Source organism: Podarcis gaigeae (genome assembly GCF_964106915.1).
Source record: "Podarcis gaigeae genome assembly, chromosome: 5".
Lineage (NCBI taxonomy): Eukaryota > Metazoa > Chordata > Lepidosauria > Squamata > Lacertidae > Podarcis > Podarcis gaigeae.
Window position 1 is genome coordinate 68,765,860 of NC_139681.1, and position 11,817 is coordinate 68,777,676.

At 42.6% G+C, this 11,817-nt stretch overlaps 1 protein-coding gene across 1 annotated transcript in view; it reads left to right on the forward strand.

Annotated features, from left to right (window-relative positions):
* The window catches only part of LOC310844489 (uncharacterized protein), a gene marked incomplete at its 5' end in the record, with an annotated part of 301,437 nt that extends 290,519 nt beyond the window's left edge, over nt 1-10,918 (forward strand). The window contains one exon of the mRNA XM_083738597.1: nt 10,833-10,918. The remainder of the gene's footprint in view (nt 1-10,832) is intronic.
* Between the last annotated feature and the right edge of the window lie 899 nt (nt 10,919-11,817).

Here is an 11,817-nt window from a genome sequence, read left to right on the forward strand (position 1 = left end):
AACATTATTTCCCTAATGTTTCCCTAACTATTAATTTACACATTATATGTGAGCTTTCACGCTATGTAAAAGCCACTTCCAAAGATCTAGCAGAATATTGTGGAAGTCTGACACTCATTTCTGTGTTGCTTCCAGAAAAAAATCAGTTTACAACCCAACTAAGCCAGGAAAATGTGGGAGTTTTAAGTGATGCAATTTGGGGTGGTATACAGTTCTGTCCTGCTGCTTTGATGGGTGAGTCATGGACATTTTCCAATGACATTTGTTGTTGTGTCACATTATGCCCACTAGTGTGAATGAAATTTAGTGAGACAAGTCAGTGTATTGGTCCACAAACCCCAGTTCCATGATACAGCAGGTAGTGCAGTGTGAAAGGAACATTAGAAAATGGGGAAAATGGGAGAAAAGTGCTAGCACTATAATCAGGAAAACGTATGCAATATTCCCCACATCTGAATGCATCCCTAGATTGCATTTCATTATGAATGGAATTGCAGCTTTACAGCACCATCTTATACATACATATCTACTCGAGTCCAATGGGATTTACAGGATTGCAGTCTCAGAAGAGATTGATTGTTCCTCTTGTTGTTGAGACTCAATGACTTGGTTTACATCAATGAGCCCCTAGTCTGTAAAACCAGTATTATGCATTTTGGACACCTAGTGTAAAAAAAAAAAAAAAGACCTTGGGGAAATGAGACCGTGGAGAGATGGCCACCCTAATTTTTTTACATTTAAAGATATTTAATCTGGCACATGATGAGTGAGATTTTCATAACAAGGAAGAGAGAGATATGAAGAAAAATGATCAAGATAAATTAATTTTGTCTATGATTCATTAGGAGGACATCTGTGTGCAAGTCTTGTCGGGGAATAGCTAAAAGAGCAGATGCTTCAGTTATCTGCCAGTGATGAGTATTCCCCTCAAGGTGGAAGTCACTGCTATTCAAGGCCTGCTATCCATATGTTATAGCATCACATCTTCTAGATCATTTTCCTATTCCCTATGTTACAGTTGCTTCTTCCCTGGGAATCACGTGCCTCCTGTTTGTTTTGTTTTTCCATTCACTCTGGAAGATGAGGCATTTGGAAATGAAAAACAGAAGTGTCAGCAGAAGGATCATAGTTGTTGTTATTATCATTAAGAGTAGTAGTGGTAGAAGCGGTAGCATTAGTACTATTGTATTTAGATTGTGGAAATAACCGGACTGCAACTTTGTACATCTGTTCTGTTGTACATCTGTGTGCAGAACTGGAGGAATGGCAATCACACAATGTACATGGTTTATGGAAATGAGGGACTGGGAACCTGTGGTCTGTCTGACGCTTTTGGACTCCAGCTCCCATCAGCCCAAGCAACCATGCCCTCCAAAATGATCTCCTTGCAAAATGATCTCAGCAGCATCCTTAAGGCTCAAATCTTTGAATGTCCAAAATATGAGAAAATGTCAGAGATGCCACTGCTTTGCGTGTTCAGACCCAGAAACCTCCCCCCTAAATAAATTCACACATGACTCAAATTTTGGTTTGGTTTTTGGCAGAGCAGAATTAAGGCCACAACTTTATTGATTACAGAAAGTGACTGGTTGCATAGGCTCTGGTTCGACTAGCTCCCTGCCATGCAGGTAGCGCTGACCCAGGGTTCCAGCATGGGTCAGCCAAGGGTGAAACCTGGATGAGTGGAAAGCTGGGGATGGGCTAACTCCACCACCCAAATGTCCCCCTGGATTCAGGCACGGGCACAACCCCCTCTCAGGGGTTGACCAAACCATCGAGTCCCTGGATTCCTTTAATGGAATGCCCTTCACATAGGGATGGTGAGAGTGTTCTCTCATCCCTATCACCTGAACCAGAGCCTATGATGCAGTATGATGGTGACTGACCAACCTTGGATTGCCTCACTCAACCACAGCACCATCTTTCACCTCAAGCATTAGCCCTACAGTCACTATCCTCCCTCTCCTATCCTATCTTAGGACAAACAAGCAGACACCCTGTGCCCTCAACTTTCCACTACCCCAGTAAGGTCTTGGCTTGAAGACTCTAGCTCCTCGCCTTCATCCCAATTCTACAAATATACCACTTCTGGAACCTCCTATCATCTCAGGGCAAGGCTTACAGAGCTGCCATGTCCTCCCATGTCCTCTCCTAAGTCCCTTTCTGGTAGTCCTTAACATGGAAAATTAGGCTATACGGGGCAGTCTTTCCCATTTTGCCACTTGAGAAGAATTGAGAAGTGCTGCCCTGCCATGGCTGCCACTGCCTGCATCACCAACACTGATTTCGGCTGAGATTTTGTGAAACCTCATGTACTCTGCAAGATCTCTCATGATTCTGGTGAGATCTCGCCCATAATTGGCTTGATGTTTGCTGAAATTGGCATCAAGGCTGGCGCTGCTTCTCTTCCAATGGCAAAGGCAGCAGGGCAGGTGGCTGTACCAGTCCTGAAACTATCAATGGCTACTAACCCGGAAGGCTTAGTACTACATGCATTGCCAGAGGCAGTATGCTTCTGAATACAGTTGCTGGAAACCATAGGAGGAGAATGTGATGTCTGATGTCGCACTCAGGTCGTGCTTCTGGGTTTCACAGAGGCATCTGATTGGCCACTATGAGAACAGGACGCTGGACTAGATTTGCCCCTGGCATGACTGTCATGGTATTGACGGAGAATGAAGGGGAGGAGGAGAGACAGGCAGAGGAAGGGGCAGGAAGTGGCGGTGGAGGAAAGAAGGGAAGGCCAGGAGGAGGGACAGCTCACAGATGTTGGACCAGAGCCTCAATACCGCACAGGAAGTTCTGGCACAGACAGTGAAGCAATGCCTGTGCCATCTGCCAAGGAAAGGAGAGTGTTAAAGAGGAGGGGACAGAGACATCACATGAAAATTCCACATCTTTTCTGTTGGAGAAGGGGCAGGAGTAAGGCACTCCAAGAATCTGAGCCGGAGGATTCGGATGCATGATTGTAACATGCTGCTTGTGCATATGTAAAATAAAGACTGTATATATGTATGTCTGAGTGAGCAGAGGCATTTCTTGCGGAGAGCGTTCACAAGCCATCACAATGACCCAGTAGGCTTTCCTCATATTAAAAAAGCCCAGTAAGCTTTCCTCATATTAAAAGCCTGTTTGGGTTATCCCTCCCCATGTGACTCTTAACCTAAGCCCAAAGGAAGGAGGTTATAGCATGTGATGTAAAGTAACATCAGCTAAGTTTTATTAAAGTCTTGGAAAGGTCTGGACATTTTTTGTGAGCATAATGTGAATTTTCAGGATAATGATGAAACTACATCAAGCAATTACAAATAATAATCACTTTCTGCTATACAGCTATATTATTATTTTTAAAAAAGCTTTTGGGCACATCTAGAAATAAAGTTGCCTTTATCCTAGTGTAACTAATATTGTTTTAACCTGAACTTAGTTTGATGCCTTGAGGTTGTGAATGGGAAGCTTGTAAAAAACAGTAAAAAAAGAGGTTTCATTACAGAGCTCAACATAGGAACCTAAAAGCGGATGCCAGGTGCCAAATATGAATGTGAAGAAGTGCCCGAAAAATGAGACTGAGGAAATAGGCTGGCAAGGAAAATCATGCAAATAGAAAACGTTTGAAGATCATGCAGGGCCCTTTATTGTAAGTCAAGTGAAAAAATCTTCAGATCAATATAAGCGTGAACCAGAAGTCAATGTATGACTTGAGAACAGCAAGAACACATTGTGAGCGGGGGGGGGGGGGGCAATAAATGTAGCAAGAGCATTTTGCATTAATTGAAATCTCTGGACTCAGGTCTCTGGCAGAAGAGAACATGAATGCATTATTCAGGTTTAGAAGTAATAGAGAGATAAATGTCAATATATCTTAAAGGCACAGAGTTCAATCTAAGTAAGTGACAGAAAGTGAATATGAAAGTTTTCGGCTTGGTTTTACATAAAATGAGTCAGTGGCTAAACTCTAAAAGAGCACAATGCTTCCTAATGCAGAATGGCTCGTTTTTATTTGCATGGCATGTAGAAGATATGCACAGCCTGCACACTTAATCAAAAGCCGCTTGTTTAATCCTGGGAAGTTCTCTAATGAACATCAGTCACACAACTGGTGGAGGGCATATTCATATAGATGCACTGAGCCAAAAAGCACCAGGGCAGCACACAGGTGTTATTTTGTATTAAGACTCCAGAGTCTGATTAGAAGTTCTTTGATATGAGCCAATTTTGCCCCAATGACTTAAATTGAAGTGCTCTGAGAGGTGGAGTATCTGTTTGTCGGACACCCCCCCCACACACACACAAATTAAATACAGTACAGCAAATTCACTTGGATTTTCTGCAGAGCAACAGTGGAATCAAATTTAGATTCTCATTCTCATTAATACATAAATTTCCACAGGAGCCCAATAAACATGTGAAGCTCTTAGCAAGATCAATATTGAAACATCGTCATAAAAATGGACAAAAATGTTTTATTGGGTAAAGGAGAATTTATTTCCCCCAAAAATATTGCACCAGACATGGAAACACACTATGTAACAAGAGTTATCACTAGTTTCTATCTCTCTCTAATGCATTCAGGTCTTAACACTGCATTTCTGCCTTTTATGTCTGTCATATGTATGACATAAAAAATGCCCCATTATTGTTAGGTGAGGCAGCTGCCTCCCATTGTGAATATTGGTTGCTTGATAGAAAGTGTTCTGTGCTTTTCACTCAAACTCAGTAAAGACTTGTAATTTTAATGCTGCTTGTTCATCAGGGATGCAGTAGTGTAGGAGATGATGATGTGACCATCAAAGTTGATGGAACACAACAAACGTCCCTCTAGTCCAGGAATCTCTCTCCATTAGGAGAGAAATGAACCCATCCAAATTTAGGGCCTCAGATTACCTCTTTACACTCTTCAGGTGATATTTAGGGCCTTGCTGTTCCTAGTGGCAGATTTGCCTTGGCAGCTAAGCCTACTGTGAAGAAAAAAAACAAAACCACATAACTTTAGAATTGATTCCTAATCAGAATATAACCAGAGAAGTGAAAATAGAACATTTAGAAAAATAATTCATCTTATTCAAAAGCCTGTTGCTCAATGGTAGGGTATATGGGTTGCATGCAGAAGTCACAGGGTCAAATCCTGGCATCTCCAGTTAGAAATATCTGGGAGCAGGTGACAAGAAATACCCCTGCCTGAGATCCTGGGTTATACAGTATAAACAAAAAGTCTGAGATGGTATATGGCAATTTCTTATGTTCCTAACATCACAATAAGTTGTCATACCTATCTATAACCAGTGGTGCAGTTATGGCAGGACTTTGTGGCAGAAGTCCAGGACCCCACTCTACAGAATGAACAGAAGATTCCTCAACAGCAGCAGTAACACACATTCTAATCTACAGAGAGTGTAGAAGGTAAGATCATGAATTCAGAGTCAAAAATTCTCTATACAGTGATACCTGGGGTTAAGTACTTTTTTTCGTTCCGGAGGTCTGTACTTAACCTGAAACTGTTCTTAACCTGAAGCACCACTTTAGCTAATGGGGCCTCCTGCTGCCGCTGCGCCACTAGAGCACGATTTCTGTTCTCATCCTGAAGCAAAGTTCTTAACCTGAGGTAATATTTCTTGGTTAGCGGAGTCTGTAACCTAAAGTGTATGTAACCTGAAGCGTATGTAACCCGAGGTAGCATTGTATAGAATCATAGAATCAATTGTAGAGTTAGAAAGGACTCTGAGGGTCATCTAGACCAATTCCCTGCAATGCAGGAATCTCAGCTAAACCATACATGACAGATGGCCCTGCAACCTGTCCTTAAAAACCTCCAGGGAAGGAGAGTCCACCACCTCTCATGGAAGCCTGTTCTACTGTTGTATGCCATTATGCCCTATTGGAATCTGTATAACGGACTACAACATTGCCTGTAATAAGCTTTCCCCTAGGTTCAGCTGGAACATTTGAAGAGCATCCTACTCACCACACACCGTCACATGATGCCTTCCCACATGGAAGAACTTTCCAGCTGTTTCTTCAAGGTAGTTGTACTACAAAGCATCCTGGAAAGCCCAAGAAAAGAAGATATATATTGTTGGTGAATATATATGAATATTAGAATTGTAAATCGTAGTTAATTAGACACAGCAGTGTTCCAGAAAGCAAACGAACTTTCTTCAACTCCATAGTTGGGCATAATTTAAAAACACACACCCAAAACCCCTATTTATGGAGTTTCCGTTGCTGTAAAACAGTACTGGGAACTTGATGACAACCAGGTAAGTGTTTAGTTGGAATATTTTTCACTTGTAATCTGAGCATCTTGGTCTAGAAATCACTGCAGGACAATAAACGCCGAGCCCAGCTCCAACATGCCATCTTCACAGATACATTTAAAAGTAGAAGAGCACTTTAAAGGCACAGTGAGCAAATATTGATTTCCTTTAAGTTCTTTTATGTCCCTTTCTTTTAATCACAAAAGCAGTTACCTCCTGCGTATCTTTAGTGCACTTCCTCATGTTATTCAAAGTAGACTCCAAAGCGTGACTCATCTGCGGTAATATTTTTGCCAGCTGCTTCTTGAATGTAGGAAACGTTTAACTAGCACTGGCCCCCGTCTTCAAATGGTGCTAATGTTTCTGGAACAGCTGTGTCACATTCCACCTACAACTGGTATATAAATTAGATGTCGAATGCTTGCCCCCCAGGTGATCATAAGCAGTCAATGCCCTGACAGTACATCAAGGTTCTGTAACTTTTTTTTTTACAGCCATGCTTACCGAAAGTCTATTATTATTACCAGGGCTGGAAATGCTATTCAGGGGGAAAGATGAAATTTAATGATATTTTTTCCCAAGCTGAAATAAGAAGTTGGGCTGTTTTCTGCTTCTGATATCAAAATGGCAGAGCCAGTTGTTCAATTGTTAGTAAAAGAACAGTTTTCAAAACTGGAAGAATGAATGTGAAATCGCAGTTGATACAAGCAGTGTGCAAGCTCTGGCCTGAAGGATGCAGTCTTCAGATTTTATTCAGGTCCATCATCAGTCTTCAAGCTCATCTATGAAGCAAGCGAAAAATTTATTTATTTATTTATTTATTTATTTATTTATTTCATCCACAGCCCATCTTTCTTTCATCAGGGATTATCCATAAGAAACTCAGGTCTCCCATCCAGATAACACCCAGACTCCAACCTTCTTAGTTTCAGCCAGGTGGTTACTTTCTGTGCAATTAGACCTAATATATAACTAGAACGGATTCAGAGAAACCTGCCCAGCTATGTGGGAAGTGTGGATATTCATCTGGTGTTCTGGAACTTGCCCTTTGGGTAAGCAGGATGTACAATCCATTCAGGACATCATAAAATAGAAGTTTTGCTTACCAGAAGAAGTCAAGCATCCAAACCACAGCCACTACAATGAATTTCCAAGAGAAGAACATTTCCTATTATGCAAACCACACTTTCTCCAAATCTCTTCATCCATCTGCTGGGAAAAAAAAGAATTTTCATGAATGTTCCCAGGGAGACTAATGCACCAGCAATTTAATTTCCTTTTCCCTCAATTATTGTGTGATCTTGGATATTTATGATTTCCCATCTACCACTGCCTTGGCTCAGAACAGTTTGCTTTGAATGGACTTTAGAGAAATGTGCCTACATGGGCTTATATAGGCTAAGCTGTATGGGGTATGATGTGTTTGTGCTCGTGTCAGACTTGAAGGCAGCTTGGTCTCTTCCAGTTGAAATATTCTAATTCTAAATGCTGTTTAGATTCTGGAGTCAAATCTTGACTGAAGTTCAGTCTTTCTGAAAGATCCAAGTTAAAAGATGCGACATAATCAGAACTCACTACAAGCTCAACAACTTCCCTTCCAAAATGTATCTTTGCCTTAAAAGGTAAAGGTAAAGGTACCCCTGCCCGTACGGGCCAGTCTTGACAGACTCTGGGGTTGTGCGCCCATCTCACTCAAGAGGCCAGGGGCCAGCGCTGTCCGGAGACACTTCCGGGTCACGTGGCCAGCGTGACAAAGCTGCATCTGGCGAGCCAGAGCCGCACACGGAAACGCCGTTTACCTTCCCGCTGGTAAGCGGTCCCTATTTATCTACTTGCACCCGGAGGTGCTTTCGAACTGCTAGGTTGGCAGGTGCTGGGACCAAGCAGCGGGAGCACACCCCGCCGCAGGGATTCGAACCGCTGACCTTTCGATCGGCAAGTCCTAGGCGCTGAGGCTTTAACCCACAGCGCCACCTGCGTCCCTATCTTTGCCTTAGCTGTGATAAATAAATCAAATTACTGTTATTAAATTATTTTCTTCATTAGCTATCTGTTATCTTCTTCATTTAACTCTCTCTTTCACCTCAATTATTTGATTACACAGCAAAATAACTTCCTTGGTTTTTTTATGTTCTGTGTTTTTTCTGCAGTGGGTGTGGATGTGGGAAGAAATAGCCTCTCCACTTCTTTCTCAGGAGAAGCTTTTGAGAACAGATGAACTTGTTGCTGTGCTGCTAGCACATATGATTATTTCATATGCAAATGTTTGCCTGGACAATATGCTCAAAATCTTTCAGTTTCTATATTCCAGGCATTTTGAAAAAAGAGCTTCTCCAGTTTTCATACATTTTCCCAGTCCTGGACTTTCTGGCTGAACACTGATTGTGCCTTAGCAGCGGGAGAGTGGCTGGACTCTAGGCCTCATACTGGTCTGGTCTGCTCCTGAGGCTTGAAAAGTGGGCTCTGCCTGCTCGCCTCACCTCAGTCTTGGCAGACTGGCAGCATATCAGCCAGCAAGTAGGTTGGTTGATTAATGGATCTCTGCCAATACCTACGGTATGCCAAGCCTATTGTTCTCTAATCAATAAAACTGTGGTCTAATTTAATCCAACACATGCCTTGTTGTCACTATGCACCCAGGGATCCAGCACCCAGACCCATAATTGAAGGGTAAAATGGCTTGCTCTCTGTATTCAAAATTTCACTTTAGGAGAATTTTGGTGAAAGCGTGGGAGAGCTTTCTGAAATCATATATTGGGCATGGGACGGGGGAGGATTGTTGTTGGTGGTGGTGTTGGTGTTTAGTCGTGTCCGACTCTTCGTGACCCCATGGACCAGAGCATGCCAGGCACTCCTGTCTTCCACTGCCTCCCGCAGTTTGGTCAAACTCATGCTAGTAGCTTCGAGAACACTGTCCAACCATCTCATCATCTGTCGTCCCCTTCTCCTTGTGCCCTCCATCTTTCCCAACATCAGGGTCTTTTCCAGGGGGTCTTGTCTTCTCATGAGGTAGCCAAAGTATTGGAGCCTCAGCTTCACGATCTGTCCTTCCAGTGAGCACTCAGGGCTGATTTCCTTCAGAATGAATAGGTTTGATCTTCTTGCAGTCCATGGGACTCTCAAGAGTCTCCTCCAGCACCATAAAAAAGCATAAATTCTTTGGCGATCAGCCTTCTTTATGGTCCAGCTTTCACTTCCATACATCACTACTGGGAAAACCATAGCTTTTACTATGGGGTTACTATGGGGGGGTACCATACTATAATGTGTCTGAAGTCCCCGCCCCCATGCCTTTTCTTTTATTTCACAATAAAAACATCATAACTGCTTTGAGAGGTGGCAGAGTAGCCTGGGAACTTTCAATTTTTAATAGAAGGTCCCATTGGGGTGCTGCATCACAATGTATTATCTTTTCCAGGGTCATTCCTTGGGAGAAAGGTTGGCTCCCCCCTCCCTCATTCCCATTACTTAATTAACATTACACACATGAACATAATTATTGACTTTAAATTTCATGATGGGAGCTTGTCTGAAGACTGAGTTCCCATCATGAAATTTAAAGTCAATAATCATTTAAAAACCTTTCTGATTAAAAGAATAAGTGCGTTTTCACATCCATTCTTTAGCACATGCAAAGAAATAGATTTGCCTCTCTGGTATTTGTAGAACAGCAGGGTGCCTATCACTAGATAATCTGCAACCTATCAAATGTTTCACATTATCATTATTCATGAACTCTCTAATCAAACTCCATCGCTGAAATGAAATATTTAATTGGCTGAAAATTTATTAATATCTCATCATGAAATCTTAATAATGACCTTTTGCTGATGCAATAGCTACTGTAAGTTCTTCACGCATCCAACCACTTTCCTTTTCCCCTTGACAGATTTTGATGCCATTGTCTTAGTTGCAGTAATGGAATATCAGTACCATAAAGGTGACAGAGACTGAAAATTATGGTACGCACTTCCACTTACCCGTTTCAGAGGAACAAAGTACAGCTGACAACCTGAAAAACATGTCAAGAAGGATTTTTTTTTTCCGCACTGTGGTCTTTCCCACTGGAAAAGAGGAGGTCAGCGTGATTAACTCTCAACAACAAGTCTCCAGCATTTACTCCAGCTTAATGACCTGCCAAATGCAAGATTCAGGAGGCACACAGGGCTGAACTGTGAAACGGCTAAAAGTGCAATTAACTAAAGCAATGGTAACAACATGTGCGAGAGTCTGGTGAATTGCAACAGGAGTACCATAAAATGAGGGTAGTTTGTCAAAAGAAAAGCATGAAGGCTGAGCATCGTAAAGTTTGTCACCGCAAGGCAAACATTCTGCTTTTTGTCTACTCATTGCAGTTGTTGCTATTCCTTTTAACGTTATATAAACCTAAGCGCATCTATCTGCCTCTTTTCCCCTCCCGCCTGCCCTTGTTTCTCATGCATGCCCACATAAGGTAAAAGGTAAAGGTACCCCTGCCCGTACGGGCCAGTCTGGACAGACTCTGGGGTTGTGCGCCCATCTCACTTAAGAGGCCAGGGGCCAGCGCTGTCCGGAGACACTTCCGGGTCACGTGGCCAGCGTGACATCGCTGCTCTGGCGAGCCAGAGCCGCACACGGAAACGCCGTTTACCTTCCCGCTAGTAAGCGGTCCCTATTTATCTACTTGCACCCGGAGGTGCTTTCGAACTGCTAGGTTGGCAGGCGCTGGGACCGAGCAGCGGGAGCGCACCCCGCCGCAGGGATTCGAACCGCCAACCTTCGATCGGCAAGTCCTAGGCGCTGAGGCTTTAACCCACAGCGCCACCTGCGTCCCATTTGCATGCCCACATACATATGCCCATAATTCCTCCCTTGTTTTCACATTTTAAACATGACTTCTTTTTATCACATCCAGTGATGAAAAGTGGATTTTGCTGGAAACCCACGATATGATACCAAATAAGGAGGCATGACTAACTTCCCAACCTCTCTCACACGGAGAGTTTTGTGACTGGCAAAAATATTACATATTTTATATCTCATGAGATATACTGTGAGAAAGACTTTTTGACATGTGATAAACATTTAATTACATTTTAAAATACGTATAAAAAATTAATGTTCAGGGGGAGAGCACATTATTAGTATCAACATAAGAGGCCTGCCGGATCAGGCCCATGGTCCATTCAGTCCAGCATCTTGTTCCCACATTGGTCAGTCACCCAGATGTCTATAGGAAGCCCGTAAGCAGGACATCAATGTAACAACACTCTCCCCTTTCCTGAATGCTTCCCAAATTTAGCTTTGCTCCCCTCCTGCCCTTTCTTTTCCCCTCCCTCTATGACTTCAACATTTTCATTTAGCTCTCTAGCAGAATCCATTCACTGAGCAGCATAACAAACATCAGCACTTTTATCAAAATCTAACAAAAAGGCAGACAAAATTTCACAGGCATCCTTTACTCTTTAGCCTTAAGTCTGCTCCTCGTTTTTCATTTTTAAAAAATCCCAAAGCAGTTCACAACAGTGGACTAAAACACTTCGATAAAGCAAAACAATCAGTACAGAAGGCTATTGACTCAACA